General features: G+C 32.6%; 1 long non-coding RNA gene and 2 pseudogenes across 2 annotated transcripts; 1 reads left to right on the plus strand and 2 right to left on the minus strand.

The window, feature by feature from the left end:
- The first annotated feature begins 1752 nt into the window (after positions 1–1752).
- LOC149514559 (uncharacterized) lies at positions 1753–3095 on the plus strand. Its single transcript, XR_016328079.1, has 2 exons — positions 1753–2690; positions 2822–3095. It is a non-coding gene; the product is annotated as an uncharacterized LOC149514559 (long non-coding RNA).
- Positions 3096–5511: 2416 nt separating this feature from the next.
- Positions 5512–6059, minus strand: LOC149514560 (uncharacterized; annotated as a pseudogene).
- Positions 6060–10444: 4385 nt separating this feature from the next.
- Positions 10445–12030, minus strand: LOC111301667 (NAC transcription factor 56-like; annotated as a pseudogene). Its single transcript, XR_016328080.1, has 3 exons — positions 11701–12030; positions 11262–11569; positions 10445–11145 (listed from the first exon to the last, which is right to left on the minus strand). The product of XR_016328080.1 is annotated as an NAC transcription factor 56-like (transcript).
- Positions 12031–12281: the final 251 nt, after the last annotated feature.

Here is a 12281-nt window from a genome sequence, read left to right on the forward strand (position 1 = left end):
GTCTAGGAGATGAGGATGACGGTGCCATGTAACTTTTTCTTGGACCCCGATTCATCTCGCCATGTCTTCCTCCATAGACAGCGTCGCATGAATTTCTAAAGCAGGTGATTTTGAGTATATAATTGTTAAGATTTTTTTTTTTTTAATATAAAATCCCTTTTTATTGATTTAAACTTGCAATGTCCATTAGTACAGCTGAAGTTTTAGAATCTGGAAAATCCTCTACCCAAAACCTGTCGCTTTCTGGCTGAAACTATACTGTGCAAGTGAACGAGCTGCCTCATTTCCTTCTTTCTTCGTGTGTTCTATCAAGCATATATCCAACTTCCTTATCCATCCCCTGCCATCATGAATAATTGGGTCTATGTTGGATAGTACCTCATCCTTTTTTTACAAACAGCCATCATGAATAGTTGGGTCTATGTTCCTTTTTTTTCAAACAGTTTGAAACTAAACGAGAGTCTACTTCAAGCACAATCTTCCTGCATCCTATTTGTGCCTCAAACTCCAACGCTTTCACTGCTGCTATTGCTTCTATTACACAAGCATCTGATACTGGGTTCACTGTGAATGCGCTGCACCTGCAACTTGTCCCATGTGATCTCGTATGAGAACTCCAACACCTCCTTTTCTGCTGTGAGAGTTTAGAGCACCATCGAAATGGACTTTGTGGAGCGTTTCTGTTGGTACCTCCCATTTCCTCACCATTGTGTTCCTTTGGTTATTTTTCTGTAGAGACTTACTTTTGTATTCAGTCAACAGCATTCTGGCTTTCTGCTCAATGGTGTTTTCCGGTTGGGATTGCCCCATCTTCACATTCGAGTTTCTGTCTTCCCATAATAACCAAAGTAACATAAGAAATTTTTCAAAGTCTGTATTTGACAGTATCCTTGCAGCAGTTTCCAGCCACTCTTTGCAACTTTGACTTGTTATCTGTACCACCTGTTTCACATTGTTGCTCTCAGACAGTACTCTGGATGGGGTTGAGCAGTCCTTTAAAGCATGCAAGACAGACTCATTTGTGATTTCACATCTTGGGCAGCATGGATTAACATTGTTGATTTTGGCTGCTAGTTTCTCCATTGATGGCCGGATTTCGTGACAGGTTCTCCATGCAAAGAGTTTTACTTTGGGTGGTATTGATGCCCCCAAATCTTCCTCCACACCAAGGATTGGTTTCCTGCATCTGTATCGACCTCGGATTGCACCCAGTATCCACTTTTTACTGTTTACTCCCCAGTTTTGTTAAAATGTCAGCCATTCCCCTTCTACTTAGAGAAATCACGTAAATTGCATCAGCTTCAGCTTGATTAAATTCCATGCGTATCAAGTTCTCTTTCCAGCTCCCATTCTCTTCCGTTTATTCATCATTTATCTGTTAAAAAAAATAATATGATAATTATTTTTTGAATTCTCATCAAATTCCTTTCAAGTTAAATTTAGAAAAAGAAAAAACTTTTTACCTAAAATTTTTATGAAAATTCAATTATTTGTGATTTTTTTAAAGATTTTATCCTATGGATAACCATCATATATTTTTACACCTAAAAATTTTTTATTACATTTTTAATTTTTAATTTGGAAATGAATACAATTGCTTTTATTAAACTTTTATTTAAATTATTTCATCATTTGAATTAAATTTAAAAAAATTCATCACTTAAAAGATTTCTTAAAAAATTTATCATTTGAAATTTTTTAGAATTTCATCATTATAATAATTATTAATTTTTAAAAATTTCATCATTAAAATAATAATATAATTGAAATTATTTTTGTTCAAATTATTAATTTTTAATTATTAACTATTGTTTCTAAATCATAAAATATGTCCTTAATCTAAATTTAACCAAATACGGTAAATGAAAAAAATAAATAAATAAATGTTAAAATTAAAAATAATAATAAAAAAAATGCAAAACCAGAATTTGGGTTAGGATTTAAGTCAACAATCAGTTTGGGCTGACAGGCTAGAATTGCTTTTCAAGTGGGCCTAGCTCTGATTGCTACCTGGATTGGGTATGGAACCGGTTGTGAGCCTGGCACACACACAGGCACAGCTCAGCTCCCTTTTAATGCCAATTGCAGCGCTTCATTGCTGCTGTAAAAGCCATCTTAAAAAAAAATTATCCGTTTCTCCTCTCCCTCGTGCCAAAAAAAAAAAGTTCCCCTTCCTTCTTCAAATAGGTACGGCTACCAAAACCCAAGAATTGATTGTCGCTGTCCCTTGTCGTCGCCAGCCGCTGCCGTTCTTCGCCGGTGCCTCTACCTACTAGGGTCACGACCACCGCTACCTTCCGTCGCTGCTCACTTTTTTCCTGTTGTTTGTCTCCCCTTTTTATTCCAGACGACGTCTTCCGTCTGCATTCAAACACAAGCAAAATCAAGTAGCAGCTTTCAAGCTGTCGACGATCTCAATTGCCTCCACCGAAGTAGGTCATAAGCATTACTGCCTTCCACCCCTGTGTATTTCACCAAAATGTCCACCATAAGTCGCCTCTTCTCTACTAACCGAAATGTCCCAAAATAAAACTTCTGTTTAAATCCAGAAACCCCAAAGAAAATTAACTTCTGCCACCTTCTGGGTTTTGCACTTCTTGTTGTTTTCTTATGGCTCGACTCCTTGCTTTTGGGCTGTTTTTGTGCTTGACTATTGGTTTCTGATAAAATTGAGTGGTTGTGGTGTTTAGGTGATTGTGCATGGCTTTTGTGTTTTTTTCTCTGTAATTATTCTTGTTCAATTGTGGCTGGGAATGGATTTTCTAAGAATTAGGCTAGAAATTGGAGTGAGTTGCTTCTGTCTATTGTGGTGGTTTTGCAGGAAATTAGGCTCGGCTATGGAAGATGGTGGCAAAATTGGCTTGGTGGAAACTGGTGGTGGCACTGGTGGTTGCAATTGATTGCTTCCTGTAATCGTTTTTCCTCCTCTGTTTTCTCTATGATTTTCACTGTCAATTGCTGTTGTTTCTTTCTGTTGATTCAGTGTAAGCTTAAATTTATTTATAGGACGAGGGAGTGAGTTTCAGATCACTTCAAATTCAGTTTGAAACTGAGGATTATCACCTGATTTATCACCAAAGCCAATCTTTTGTTTTCTCTTTTCTTTTTCTTTTTTTTTTTTGTTTTGAAATAAACAGATAAATTAAAAATAATTAACAAAAAAATAAAAGATAATAAAAGAAAGATAATAGAATGAATAAGATAAATAGATATATATGGGCAAATAAAACAAAAAAAAAAAAGAATAATCATATAAAAAATATATATTGAACTTTGGATAAACTCGAACTTAATCGATTTTGGCCTTTGTATTTGAAATTAAATCGGGTCCAACTAGATTAAAGGGAATGTTTATAATTATTTTTTTTTACATATTTTTTATGTAATAAAAATTATGTAAAGATATAGACGACAATTATGTCTTGGGTTTGAAGATAAAATTATTTGGATTTAAATGAATGTTAAAATGAAATGATTTGGATAAAGTCAAAAGTCAAAAATTAATGATTTGGGCAAAGCTATAATTAGAAACATAACTTGCATCAATCATAGTAAAAAAATGAGATGACTTGATTATAGCTAAAGTTAAAAATAAAATGACTTGGTTATAGTTAAAGTCAGCAAACAAAATGATATAATTTGGATTAATCCAAAAGGTTGAATGATTAAAGTAATCGTACTAAGCCAAAGTCGAAGATAAAAAGTGATCAGATTGAATCAAAGTTGAAGATGAAAATGATCGCATTTAACTAAGGTTGAAAATGACTAGGTTTGAACCTAAGTCGAAAACAAAAATGACTGGATTAAACCAAAATAAAGAATGATAGTGATTGAACTAAACCAATATCGAAAATGAAGTGACTGAAATAAGCCAAAGTCAAAAAATAAAGGTGATCAGATTAAGCCAAGTTAAAAAATAAAATGACCTGAATTGAATCGAGGTAAAAAATAAAAATGATCGGGACTGAACCGTAAGTCAAAAATTAAATGACTTGGACTGAACTGAAGTCGAAAATGAAAATGATCGAACTAAGCAAATATCAAAAACTAAAAGTGATCAAATGGAGCCAAGTTAAAAAATTAAATGACCTGACCTGAACCGAAGTTGAAAATGGATAAATCTGAGCCTTAGTCGAAACATGAGATCAAAACGATTTTGAAAATAACAACAGTAAGTTTTAAAGATCCCATTCATAGGTTTTACAGATCATACTCGGAAGGCTTTAAGATTATTCTAGAAGGCTTACAAATCCCACTCACTTCTTGAGATAGATAAATATTTCTTAAAACTTTTCAATCAAGAGTTAATGTTTTATTTTTTTCTCAATCAAATATCATTTTTTGAAAATTTTTCTCAACCGAAGACTTACTGGTTGCAAAATTTTTTGAAAATTCTTATCCTTTTGCTAATTCAAGCATTTTGTTTGCAATGAATGTTATGAATGCAATGCATAAGATGCAATGAATGCACCCATAATTGTGACAAAAAAAAGTTTGGGAGAATCTTCAAGACTGGTTACCTTCATAGCTTCTATCAACCACTCTAAGAATCAAAATATCTTGAATTTTTCTCAAAATGCCTTTTTTTTCATTTGAAAGTTTTGTGAATCAACATTTTCATAAATTTCTTTCATCACAATATTTTCATTCTGCCCTTGTCACTATTGATTTTCATTTCGAAGTAATGTAGGAATTTTTTATGTATTTTTTTATTATGAAAAAGTAACAATGATAAAAAACAAAGTGGTTTAAAAAAAAAAAGATATTCAATGCAAAAAGAAAGCCTAGTAAAGGGTCACAAACATATTAACAATGTCGAAGTATATTGTTAGAATAAGTGTTTAGATGTGATTTGAACCTCCAAATTAATGATCCATTGGCCTGTGCTACTCAACATGGATTTTAACCTCTTTCTGTTACTTTTATTTGCCAAATTGTCCTTGATTTTTTTTCTTTATGGTGTTGATATGATGATCCATTGGCCTATGCTACTCAAGAAAAAAAGGGAGGCAGACTTCACAATTTTAAACAAGATATGATTATATAACAAAAAAAAAAAATGATTTAAAGTTCTAGTAAAAACTATGAGTTAACAAGAATCAAAAAATGAATTTAGTATATTGTGTATTGATCGAATTATGACGTATAATTTTTGTATAAAATATAATATAAATATATTAATTAGTAATGTTTTACACAATACAAATATATGAATTATCAGGTTTAAAGAAGGGATGGAGGGAGGGAGGATAGAATAGTAAAGGAAAGAAAAGGAAGGAAACTGAAATCCAGCTTTATTTTCTTTAACTGTTGTAATCAGAGAATCAAACCAGCCAGACCGATTTACACATTAGACACAAAGCATTATATAAAGGCATCCCCACTTCATCTCCCATCAGAAGCTTAAAATACTGAAAATTGGATTCGATTCGAACCAGTAGCTTAGTTTCTTTGATAGATTTTCCTCCCTTTCGGGATGATCAATTTCTAAACTTTTGAACACAGCTGGCATTTGGAATCATATGGTTTTGTCAAAAGTTTAACCATTCTATCAAATTACTTACATATGCTCTCTATACTCTTCAATTGATCAGAAATTTCGTGCCGTCAAAACTGGTAAAATTAATAAAAAAGAGAGCCGCACCTTAAGCCATAGACATGTTAGAAAGCCGGGTTGGTGTTGACCTGAAATTCCACCACCTAAGCGTCATCTTCCGATTTGGTGGTGTTAATGCCCTCCTCAATATCTCTTTGTTAGCACTATAACTCCTCATGTCCAGCCTAGGTACCTTGTAACCATGCCTGCTACAAGGTGCTGAACCTGGATGGTTTGAACATGTGCACCTCGGACGGAGTCTAGGAGAAGATGATGATGATACCTTGTAACCTTTTCTACTACCCTGATTCTCCTCCGCCATGTCTCCCGCCTTAGACGCCGTCGCATGAATTTCTAAACATTCTGTAGTTTGTTTCTAGGGCATGGTCAATTGCATATTGTGGAGCAGGTGATTTTGAGTATATAATTAGTAAGATTAATTGGTCATGCCTAGTGTATTTTGATTGTTAAGTTTATATAGATGGCATTTTTTTTTTTTTTTTTTACTTTGTATTTCTTGGATGGCTGTTTCTTTGGTTCTTAGAAATGGGATTGGCAGACTTTGACAAAATTTTGAGACTCGGTAATTAATTTTGTACTTTAATAAATGATGGGATTTTAATTTTCAAGTTTTTAACAGTTAAAATGTTTTTTTTAAGCCAATTTTTCACTGAGATTTTCGATTATGAATTTGACATAATTTCTAAATTTGTTCTAACATCTTCTGCTAACTGCTAAGAGTCAAAACTTTCATCTGAGAGTCAAAACTTTCCATCATTTTTCTAGGGCTTTTTCTTTGTACAAGAAAATGACTAAAGGAATCTAATCATCAAGGCATTGAACCTAGGCCGACTCATTTCTCAAGAAAAATAAAAACATCTTCAATATTTCTGATAAGTGATAAGCTTTCTTTAGGAACATAAATCTATCATATTCTATGAAGTTAATGATGATTTTTCCATCAAAGAAGGCAGCAAATATCCATCCCGCATCTTAACTTGTCTACCCTGTTTTGATATTTTTTTAAACTTTTTGAATTATATTAAGCTTTAATTTTGTTGTTATAAAAATGTTACAATAGGATATAAAAGAAGGGATTACAAATGTTAAAATTTAAAATTTAAATTTATTAAATGTTAATTCTTAAGGATAATCAAATGAATTGGATTATTCTTGTTTGTTTGTATAATGGATGGTAGGTTGTGAGCTGGGTCCTTGTTAGAGCTGACAACAAATCCATCCAAACCATATAAGCAAAACCCATTGCCAGCTTGTTGCTGCTGTGCAAATCCTAACCCTTTTTCTTCAATTTTCCAATTCCAACTGTTGAGTCTGCCCTTCTATTCTTCTTAGTATCTGATTTCCAAATCATGAAATTCCCATTGCCACCTGATGCCAGAAAATAAATGGGCCATGAACAACCTGGGCTTTGAATTATAATTCAGATTCTCCATGGTCCAAGGATGCTTTTTATTCCTGGAACAGCTCAGCAACCCAGTGTCAATTTGTGGGTCAATTCCCAATTATGTTGTTAATGATACTCGACTAATTTTCCAGTTCAATAATGAATTATGGGCCTAACATTTGTAAAGAATTTTATTTGGCTAGATACTGCCTCATCAATGAAAAAATCCTATTCCTTTTGGTAGGTTCATTGATGAAAGAAAATCAAAACCTCCCCATTTCACACCTTTATTTGTCAAAAATTTTTTTTTTCTTTAGATTGACATCTTGGATAATGTTACATTTTTAACATTCATGATTCAACAACTATCTCTTTCTTTTTCAATGACAACATCTTAGAACGAGTTTACAAGACAAATAATGTTTCAATATAAACTCTAATATAAAATAACAATTAACACATTTGTTAAGTCGGTAATTTCTTCATAATGAGTTGTTAACTCAATGGTCTTGAAATAACTTCAAAGTTGAAAGTTTTAAATTCAAACTTCAATAATGATTTAAAAGACCAAAAAAGTAAATTTGATCTCTTGATAATCAAATCTATAATACATGTACGTAAACATATGCACATATCACACATATTCGTATATGTGATATGTGCATAATTGTATGCATTTTGCTAATTCGGAAATTTATTCACCAATGAGTTGTTAACTCAGTGGTATTGAAATCGACTTCAAATTGAAAATTTTAAATTCAAACTTCAACTGTGACAAAAAACCAAAAAAAAAATGGTCAATCTTTTCAAAATCAAACCTATAATACGTGTACGTAAACATATGCACATGTTGCATGTATTCGTATATGCATTGCATCTATATATGTGTGTGGATACAAATCTAAAAACCAAGTTTGTTTAAGCATGTGAAAAAGAGATTACTATGGAAGAGTAATCTCATATTTATGGAGATTTCTAGGTTTTTAATTGTGTGATAGTTATGATATAATGCATATCATCAATTTTCAATATCTATCCCGAAATAAATAACTAATTGATATGAAATTTTATAAAGTTTTTTGTATGCTTTCCTTGGAAAGGAATGTAAACAAGGGGCTTTTAATTTCTGTGGTTTTAAGATAATGATTCCTTTTTATAATAGGGAAATGGTCCCATAGTCTCAACGAGAAAAAAGCCAATTCAATTTGTGAGGTAGCCTCTTGTTGTCAATTTATGTGACACCTATCTCATGGAATGTACTTAGTTATGTCTTATCAATCCAATGAAACGAAAATAACAACCACATTCAAATATCTTAGACTCATTATTTTCTTCTTCTTTTGCAGATAAAATCAATGTAAATTGAATTTTCGAGTTTGTTCTGATCATGAGATTATCTCTAGAAATATGTGCATTTAAATTATTTTTTTTATAAAGGAAGTTACATTTTGGAGATAAAAAAAAATTGCAGACTGAATACATGAATTAATTGAATTATACTTTGAAATTCTTAATATAATTAAACATTGGGAAAACATACATACATACAACAACTAATGATAAAGAAATATTTTTAGAAATTGTTCAAGCATCTAGTCATGGGAGAGATGAATCTCCTAGCAATTGGTTAATGCTTTGAAACTTTTATTTTCATGTTACTCTCAAGCCTCAGCTAGCTCTCAAAACTTAAAGTCTAAGTTATTATCTCTTCAACCCAAATTTAATCTTTTTTTGGAAAAGAAAAAACAAATAAAGAATCATCTCTGTTTAAACATTTTAAAATTGTTAACTGTCATTGTCGAGGAGATCAAACTATCTTTGTCAAGTAAAAAAAAAAAAAAGAAGGAGAAAGGAAAAGAACCACATCATAAAAACTGAAAAGAGATAATTAAGGATTGAAATTAGTTTTTATTTTCTAAAAGATGCTGTAGTTTAAGAGATTAATTAGAAAAGAAAATTTGCAAGTGCGGAGATCAAATCATAGTCTTACGAGAATTCACTTTTTAAAAGAGATAGGTTAGCCGTTAGCCTATAATTCAAATTGATATTCTTTTCAAAATTAAACAATAGACAAGAAAGCTATAGCTTAGAAAAATATAATTTTTTATAAGGAATAGAGAATGCAGTTAGTGGGATTCGAACTCTCACCTTATAAATTTTTAAAAACTTTTTTTTTTCATTAAGTCAAAAAGCTGAAAACAGCTTAGAAATAAATTAAATCAAGTGATAGGGAAGGCTATATTTTTTTTTTATAAAAGGAAATGTTATGTACGTAAAATTATACTAATAAAGAGTGTATGAATTACAGACAAACTTATAAAACTTTGGTTGATTTTTAGCAATTTTTTATATAAAATAATTAATTAATATGATAAGTCATAATATAATATAATTAAACATTACTGGCTATAAAAAATTAAATATAAAAATTAATTATTTGATTGATGTGTATGTCACAAATGATAGAAATTAATGATACAAAAAAATTATAATAGCAACATGGCCCCATATATTTAAGCTGTTATCAACCAATTATTTAGAATTCACCTATTAATGCTCATGATGATTGTTCTATTATATTATTAGTCAATAATATTATTTTTGTTGAGATCTTCAATAAAGAAATTGAATGAGAAAAAATATTAAATTATACAATTTAATAAGATATATATATATATAAATAATGTACCCCCTTTCAAGTAGTGGGAAAGCTTTGAATTTGAGATTCATCTGTCCCCCTTCTATATCCGCCTTTGGATCATATGTTCTATAGCATCAAGAAAGTACACTAACCTAGTGGCCACTTTTTAGTTGAACTATATATTATCACATTGCATGCTCTTGATTTCATATAAATATGATTTTTTAAAAATTTAAATTTTCATGAAATTTTCAGATTCGCTCGATGATGACAAGTAGAATTTATAACTTAATAATGATATTTTCAGTGTTTGTATGAATAGATTAGTCAGATTGGAGGATTATCCTACTTTTAAAAAAAAATCTAGCTAGCTAGCTAGCCGGAAAGAAGAAGAAAAAAGATCGAAAAAAAAAATTAAAAGCTGTTAGCCTTTAGGGTTTATGGAGAGTAACCATAAAAAAGGCATTATGTCTTTAAATTCTAAGCATGATTGAGTGATGAAAAAAGAAATTCCATACTGGCACAATATATCTGAGTTGAAATGATCAAAGATGAAACAGACTTTGATGTAGACAAATCATAACCAATATATTCTTAAAATGTGCATCATCAACATTATCAAAGTTCCAACAACAAGGATTTCTATACAAGATTTCAATGTTGTATGTATTCATAGAGTAAAATATTTTATCATCCATCGATCAGTTTTATTTTAAATTTTTTCTACAGCAAGTAATTCATCTAATGAAGTCTTTTGAGCTAATCTCTTCCCTAACAACCAAAGTCTCAATTCTTTTTCCCAATCCAAATGCTTCATCACTATTGGCAACTGTATCAACATGTAACATGACACCGACAGCTTCCTAGCTACTTGAAAATTTTGATTTTGAACTTCTTCTTTCAAGGTGTATATGGTATATCTATAGAATACCCACTACCTGGAATTGAATTACGAGTAGCAGTTCAGTCCTGGAAGTTGATATGGAGGCGAAAAATCCCATCTCCCATTGACCCCAGCATTGTCCGTTGTTGCAAAGGAGCGGTTTGTGGCAGCTGGCTAAGCAGAGTGGTAATTGAACCATTCTCATCTGTTTTTTCCATGCTGCCATCATTGCTATCCCCATTATATCTCTTGCTTGTTGAATGTCGGGCTGTCTCTTCGTCGGTCCAGTAAAGTGATGGGAGTGTTCTTTTGGGAGGATTAACCATAGACAGGTCTGGCTTTGAGCTTGAACAACCCCACTGATGAGACATAGAACCACTGTTAATCCCATCACTCCCCAATAACATTCCTTCGAACAGGCTATGCTCTTGATTTTCGAGAATTGTGCCAAAACTTGTGCTCTTTGTTGGGAATTGAAACTTTCCATTATGCTGGCTACCAATTGAAATTGAAGGTGATACTGGCCCAAGCATGTCATCCATGGAGTCATCTTTATCATGATCCAGAGATCTAGGAGTGTTGTTTTTCTTGTAGATTCGACATAGCACCCAATCATCAAGCTACAAACCAAAAGCAACAAAAAAAGAAAAAAGCTTCTCATTAGTAAGCAAATCAGTTTCAAACAATCAATTCCTGATATAAACATAAAGCGAATAAACCTGAAAAAAGTGATTACCCTCAGTGAGTTTTTCTTGTTACCCAAGGCATATCCAGGGGGTTTGTTGTTAGCTTTATTATCTGCAAGCCTATATTCATGCATGATCCAATTGGTTTTGATCCCTTTAGGGGGCTTCCCTCCATAGAAAACCAGTGCCTTCTTCACACCAACCTTTTGAGTCCCCCCTGAGGTCAATACCGGCTTATCAGTTCCTGTAGCCTTCCAGTAACCTGAAGTAGCCGCCCTGTTAGGCCTCGCTCCATTCGGATACTTCCTGTCTCTAGGACTAAAAAAGTACCATTCTTGCTCACCAAACGTCGCCTTTGCTGAAAACCCCAAACAAAATCAAAGATTATTTATCATAGTCCTATTTACATTTATGTGACACTTTAATCTATATATATGCACTTTTCACTTTCTTTTTCTCTTTTCCTGTGTACGTTGTGAACCTTTTTACCTGGTAATTCCCATGGATCAAACTTGTACAAATCAACTTCTGCAATTATTGCAACCGGCAGAGGAGCTGAGCTAGCCTTTTTCTTCAGATAGTGTACTACTAGCTCCTCATCCGTGGGGTGGAACCTGAATCCAGGAGGGAGATTAGGCTGCTGCGAGCCGGTCGACGAGTCGGTGCTCTCCATTGTAAATATATATAATTCAGTTATGAAATTGAGAAATTTTCACCTTGAATTCTGAAAGTTTATCAGAGAAGAAGAGCATAATAGAAGAGGCTACTCAAAAATGTTGCATAGAGTTGGCATGACCATTCTTTAAATGGGCAAAGAACAAGGACAACATAAAAGGTGGTCCAAGATTTAATAATACACCAAAGTTGGCATCTGTTACCATTCAATCCACCCAATCCAGGCACGCCCTGTGACGATTTGAAGGGCAGTTTAGTCATTTTACATGTTGCTAAACCGTGTTCATTTAGCTGAATCCGTGCACAGCAAAGTTGACAAAAGGCATGCAGTGGTTAGCAAGTAGATACATGTGAGAGGCAGAGGGTGATGATATGACGTGATTGATCGACGCGTA

The sequence above is a fragment of the Durio zibethinus genome, chromosome 15, assembly GCF_047325235.1.
Source record: "Durio zibethinus cultivar Kanyao isolate XHJ-2024 chromosome 15, ASM4732523v1, whole genome shotgun sequence".
In the NCBI taxonomy this organism is placed as follows: Eukaryota; Viridiplantae; Streptophyta; class Magnoliopsida; order Malvales; family Malvaceae; genus Durio; species Durio zibethinus.